The sequence below is a fragment of the Hyalella azteca genome, unplaced genomic scaffold, assembly GCF_000764305.2.
Source record: "Hyalella azteca isolate HAZT.00-mixed unplaced genomic scaffold, Hazt_2.0.2 contig11840, whole genome shotgun sequence".
Classification (NCBI taxonomy): Eukaryota; Metazoa; Arthropoda; class Malacostraca; order Amphipoda; family Hyalellidae; genus Hyalella; species Hyalella azteca.
In genome coordinates this window covers 47,973-54,516 of record NW_025941822.1, presented here as the reverse complement: position 1 = coordinate 54,516, position 6,544 = coordinate 47,973, and positions in this window count along the sequence as shown.

Sequence of the window (6,544 nt, the reverse complement as noted above, 5' to 3'; positions counted from 1 at the left end):
TTCCAGAGCTAAGTCAGTGGGACCTTTAGTGCACCGACACCTTTTTTCAGTAACACTGCAGGAATCCATCTGGCCCAGGATATGAATAAATCGATAATTCTTGAAAAGTCCTCTCTAAATAGGGTGTTTCAAATTCAATATTCGTCAGCACCCGCCTCTCTGACAGTTCTTGAAGGACTTCAATTTCGTTCAGCTGTCTTGAGTATTGGGGGCTGCTGAATATTTCTTCAAACAGCGCTGCTGAACAGGTTGTGTTCATTTCGCACATGCCCTGGTCGTCTCCAATATGGACATCGTTATTTTTCAGTGGCCCCACTGTGGAGGCCCACTGAGGCCCCTTGATTTTGGCCTTTGACTGGGCATATCTGTAAAAATATTTGAGGATCTCCTGAATGGCAGCCACCGCTGGCGCCTCCGCTACTTGTTGCTCAGCCTCGTGTGAGTCCTGAAGCATGTCGTTCAGTATCCTCAATTTTCTCCTCTAGATGCATAAGCCTTCACCTCTTCATATTTCTGGAGGCGGCCGCTATCTGCTTCTTCAGACTCCCTCGATATCATATAATGACTCAGTGTGATCTCATGGTGAAATGACTACTTCAGACGTATGATCAGACAGCTGGCTGTTCTACATAGCTTAGCAAACCAGTAAACTCCTGGGGCGATACTTTCAAAAAAAGTTAAGAGATCGTAAGTTCATCAGCCAATCATTGTCTGCCTTTCAAGCAAAATCCACCAATCATAGACAAGAAAATAGAGCGTAAGTACTTACGTTCACTTAGCGAGTTTTGAAAGTATGACTCCTGATCTTATTAGCTGACATCGTATATGATATGACAATGCGACTGGTATAATCAGAAAAGAGTCTCCTCTATATAGTTATTACTCACTCTATAACTATATTAATAATAAGATTAAACTTTCCCCTATACTGCAACACAATAATCACTCGAAATATCGCGCTTTAATTAAGACCGCTTCACTTCACCGCGGGTTCTCAAGAAATAGTAATGAGAAAAATCATTCGCGGATCTTCGCAGGTTCGCGGGTTTCTGATTGAGTCGAATTTTAGATTCAAACAGCCAGCAGAACTCGATTGGATAGGGTTTTTAAACACTTGAAACACTAAAAAATCAGCAAGCAATTAAAATATAAATACCTAAATAAGTATTCTAATCCGATCAATTCCTTTTCACGAATTTCACCGCGGCAGAGTTCTGGAGCGCAACAACCGCGATAGGTCTACACTGTGCAGTCATCCCATTAGTTTGGTATCTATTTATTTTCAACCATACTAACATAAAACGGTCAACAAGTTTATTTTCATCGAGATATGTGAACACTACTAATATTACATTGAGAATATGCAGTATAGTTCACGCTTACCGTTAGTCTACCTTGTAAGAATGTAGCCATCGCTCATCAGCCATTTTTTCCTCTCACATAACATCGGTCACATGTCATAATAAAAGCCATATTATATCTGTTCTCTTCATGCACAATTTACTTCTCATTTTGCAAGTTTTGCGTAATGATATCTGCCGCAATGAACGAGAAAGCCCCTGTTTTACTCTGACCACACGCTTACGGTATCTGTAATGGCATTACGCACGTTATTCACCACAGAATACCTCTCTTTTTATCGATCCAAATCCCACTCACCTATAACCTGCCTCAATACATACCGCTCAATGCCACCAGCTTTCCCTACTTCTTCCTTTCAATATTGCTCTACAGATTTTATCTCTTCACTGATATAGTGCAATCGCCGAGTCAACGCTAATTTCTTATTTATTCTTCAAATATCTTATGTCCTACTTCGACTGCACATTATTTAAATTTGTTCTAAGCTATCAGATTTTCATTAAAAACTTATTAACGATCAACGATCACTCGAATCAGGACACATTAATGTCGTTTTTAAAACAGGAATATTGTTGGCAGGAAAACCAACATTATTCATGGTTTCTGCAATTATTCATGGTTTCAATAATTAACTAACGAACATCAATTTTAGCTGACACGATTCTAATTGACAAACAAAATGTCTAATGAAGCAGAAAGAGGCTCGCTCCTAAATAACAGCATCATAAAAAGAAAAGCCGTTAACGTCTTTTATTTCTAGAGCGCCCGATCGTAGATTGTAAAGCAAAAAGCTGTCCTGGTGAAGCCGGGACGTAACTGTCCGGTCAGGCGTCTTCTACCCGCGAGCTATGCACTCGGATTCCATCCACTGCGCAGCAAATAACAGCTTTCCTTTTGTGAAATGTTGGAAAAAAAAGTCCATGTAGATGGTAATGACTAGGATAAAGGCCGGGTTGTCTCCACATTTTTGACCCAGTTATGTATGAAGCGGCTAAGTATTTTACTAAGCTCTTTGATTCACTCTGTTAAGTGATTAGTTTTTTTCTTCGGTTCTAAGAACACAATTATGGAGTTCCCAGCATGGTACCGGAGTTATCAAAACCAAGAAATTTCGGGTACTCTACTGTAATTCTTAGTGGCTAACTATAGACCTTCCATCAAATAAAGCACATCATTTATTAGTTGATATGCTTTTTATTGTGTGGTTCGCTGGTTTACAGCGAACGTTTGCAGAACACAGTTCCGTAAACAATGACGTGCTGGTTTAAATGGGCTTTCAGCCGACGGATTTTCTAACTCCGTTTCAAAGATGCATTCAAGACGGCGCCCCCATCGCCTCGAGGTGCCCTAGCAGCGGCATGTCAAAGGCTCACTACACAAAGGCCGCCCGAAGCGCCGATGATGAAGATCCTTCTTTAATCAGAATGGGCGACTCGCGTCAAGTCTTCAGGCGACACAACGGGTACTATGCCCTTTTGAAAATCATGATATTGGCATAAGAGTGGAGTAAAGCATGATCGTTGAACAAATTAGGTAATCTTCCATGCATTTTTCAGTTTAAACATTTTTTTCTCCAAGCGATACATTATAGTTAGAACGACTGTATTTCCAGCACAAGCATCAATGCCGAAAAGGCTCGGTGGTTGATAACAAATACATGCAACACAACACACAATTGTATTAGCTACAAACATGCTAAATTGCACACAGTTATTATTAAATCCAATATATAGTTAATAAAATATTTAGATAATAACCCACCAGAACTATAATCAAATATTGGCATATTTGAAAATCGTTCCACAACCAACTCAACAGACTGACCCAAACAGAAGTGAAATGAGAAAAGCGCGATTTCACCTGATCATCTGAGCGTGTCAATATACACGTACAACTGAGTGTACGACATGCTTCACAGTAAATTCGTTCCCGCCACTCATGCACCACGCAGTCACCACCACGAGTGGCACGTGAATAAAAAAGGCTTTTCCGTTAAGAACTTCTGGTTATTTGCGCGTCAGAACGCGACCTCGTTCGGCCTATGCGCTCATAACTGCAAGATCTGCGCGGTAGATAAATGTGCAAATGGCGGCCGCAACACTCACTTTAATTAAACTCAAGCGCAATTAATAATAAATGATCCATTGCTTCGTCATTGTAAAATTTTCATTGGATAGATTTTTTTTTATGCAAAATTTTAGAACACAAATAATAAAATAGAACATTCTTAAATTATCAAGGTGCTTCTTCAAGGTCGAGTAATTAAAGTGAGAGCTTCTAAAAAGTAAAAAAAAACTTGCCCACGTAAGCTCAGAGAATATGTATAGCTCACCACAGATTGGCCCACTGCTCTAGATCGCAAAACTATTCAACTTGCATCCTGTGCCATACTATAGTTACATTAATTGTTAATGCGAAGTTTTTAGGCCGCAAGCTAATCAGCTTCAATTAATTGGAGATCCTGGTAACATTCCTATTAATCCGCGCCCTATTGACGCATTAACTTTGCATTCAGGCTGCAAAGTCCGTTTGGAATAGATGAGAAAATTCTATATATGGTATGCAAATAGTCAGCGAAATAGTTATAGTATACGGTAGATAACTACCGTATACGGTAAAACGGTAGAGCGTAGTTTACGGTACATAACTACGTATACTTAGCATTTCTGAAGCCAACATCATTTTCTTCAATTCTTGATAATCCATCGATTGTCCTCATTATATACAGGGGACAGCCAGACAAGTGTTATTCCTGCACCATCAGGGTAGAGGTGTATTAGCTGGAAGAATGTATTCGTAGCTTTTCGGAAAGCAAACTTTATCCAATACGGAGAATTTAGCCGTCTCTCCTCGACAACGGACATGATACATTTCGCTCATATTTAATGATCATTATTATGACTTGAGCACTTTAACAACATATGCAGGAGTTTCCAAACATGCATATGGCGTACGGACTCGTGCATATGGAATTATTGGAATGTGATCTCAAGCTCTGTAAGCTGAATGCATATTAAACTCTCAATATTAAATGGAAATGGACGTCAATCAGTATAGTTTATTATGTAGGACATTGAAGCATGTGGTGAAATCCGCCCACTGAAGGCTTGGATTTTCATGATGTATATCATAGCAGTCGAAAAATCAGGGCGGAGCAGATTCTACAGCATCTGAATTATCGTAGCGATAATATATTAGTTCTGAATAGCTGAGCACACGCATTCAGCAGGTTCAATGCAAGGTAGCAAGTACTTGTTAGATTTGTCATATGTTCAGTCGTTCAGCAGCAACGCGAAGCGTTTCAACAACATCAGCAGCTGCCGCTCCAAGTGTTAAACATTAGAGAGTTATTGAAGTACTTAAAGCCTTGCCAAGCCCGTCCACACGGTCTGGATTAACTCGGAAGTTCGGCATTATCGCCCAAATAACTCACATTTGCAAGGAATTTATCCATATCTGGCTGCAGTTTTATATTAGAGAGACACAATATTTTCACATTAAACGCGAAGGTGACTGGCTAATAAATTTGATCATTAGAACTTCCCTGTAAAAACCGGGTTCCGCAATCTACACATATTGTATAAGTGTGTCAGGATGTAAAAACTGGCTAAGTTGGCTTTCGTGGCTGCCTCGAGCCAGCGGCGAGGCTGCGCTAGTTCATACACTAAAGAGAGGTCGGATTCTCGAACATTCTTACCATTACCATGAGGCAAAAATTAATTGAAAATCCGGCAGCCACATTGCAATATTACATTATTATTATTATTACATGTATTTCATAGCCTTGTATAGCGGGCAGATAAATATAATATAAAAACATCCCTGATGAAATGGTTCCAGATCTATTCCGAAAACTTGGGTTCGCTGCTCATTCTTCCCAAAAACTTCGATTTTGCTTCCCTTCGAATCCGACTACAATGGAAACTCACCTAAAATTGTAAATTTGTTCCGTTCGCTTATAAGTAAATCTCCAATATTTAACGCACATTAGCAGAGTGTCCATTTAACCAACCATTACTGAATTGAAACTATCACCTTGTCCATAGGACACACACCATCGTCATACTCACTATCTTAACACAAGCGCTCCTGTAGTAAAATTGTGCTGGAGACGTTAACTCATTCGAATAAATTATAAACATTATTTACTTAATAATTATTGGTAATTTTAAATTTATAATAACTGATTGACGACTTTTGGAATTCCTTCGTACAGCATTAAAGAGGACGTAATGCCTTGACAAAGAAAATGCCACGTCATGATCTAATTAAAGAGCTTCACGGCGACACAGACGGCCGCGTATCATGTGCAAGCAAAGGAGCTTTGCATTAGTACGCATCGATGCTCATCAGATCCCATTATTCAATAAAGGATTATCTCGGTTATGGCAATTAAAATATCTGGTTAAATATTGCCGCTTTGATACGTTAAAGCAGATTTATTCGGCTTAACCGACCGCGGTATGACGCGGATATCAAGCCTTCGTTTAGGATATCGATGGCGTGAATGTTAACCTAAATATTGAGATTTTTGAGAGGTTTCTTTAGGCCTTTAAACTAAAGATCGAAATGGACGTCAATCAGTATAGTTTATTATGTAGGACATTGAAGAAAAATTGAAATTGTTTCCAAGGATCTTCGGTTCGGAACGATCATTTGAATGAAAATTCTATTTCCCCATTAGTATTATTTAGATTGTTGAATTTAAACCGATGCATGTAAAAATATTCATTGATGGAGTGTTAAATTTATGCAGAAGAATGCGAAACAGTTATAAAATGATATATCCTGCCAACCTTGAAGCTTACCGAACATTTTTTATTTTCGAATCAAATATTCTACTTCTCTAAACTCATAACGACAAGAAGTAATGAGACTAAAATTATTGTTAATGTACAGGAATTTACAGATACACACTTGTTTCTTCACTGTTTCCTTATCGCTGCAGGTATGGCGCACCTGTCGTCTATATTATGAGGTCTTATAACAGCTGCAATTGCCGCAGCTCAACCGGCAGCAGCTGCCTCGGGTGCTAGCGGTTGAGCTCACCTTGGCTCGGCAGTCCGGCAGCAGCTGTGCCGGAGAGAACAAGTGTGTGGTGTGTAGGCGGACAAGCGGTACTTCCATGCCGCCTTGGAGAGAAACATTCTCAGTGATCTGGTTCATTTTTAGTCGGTAAATG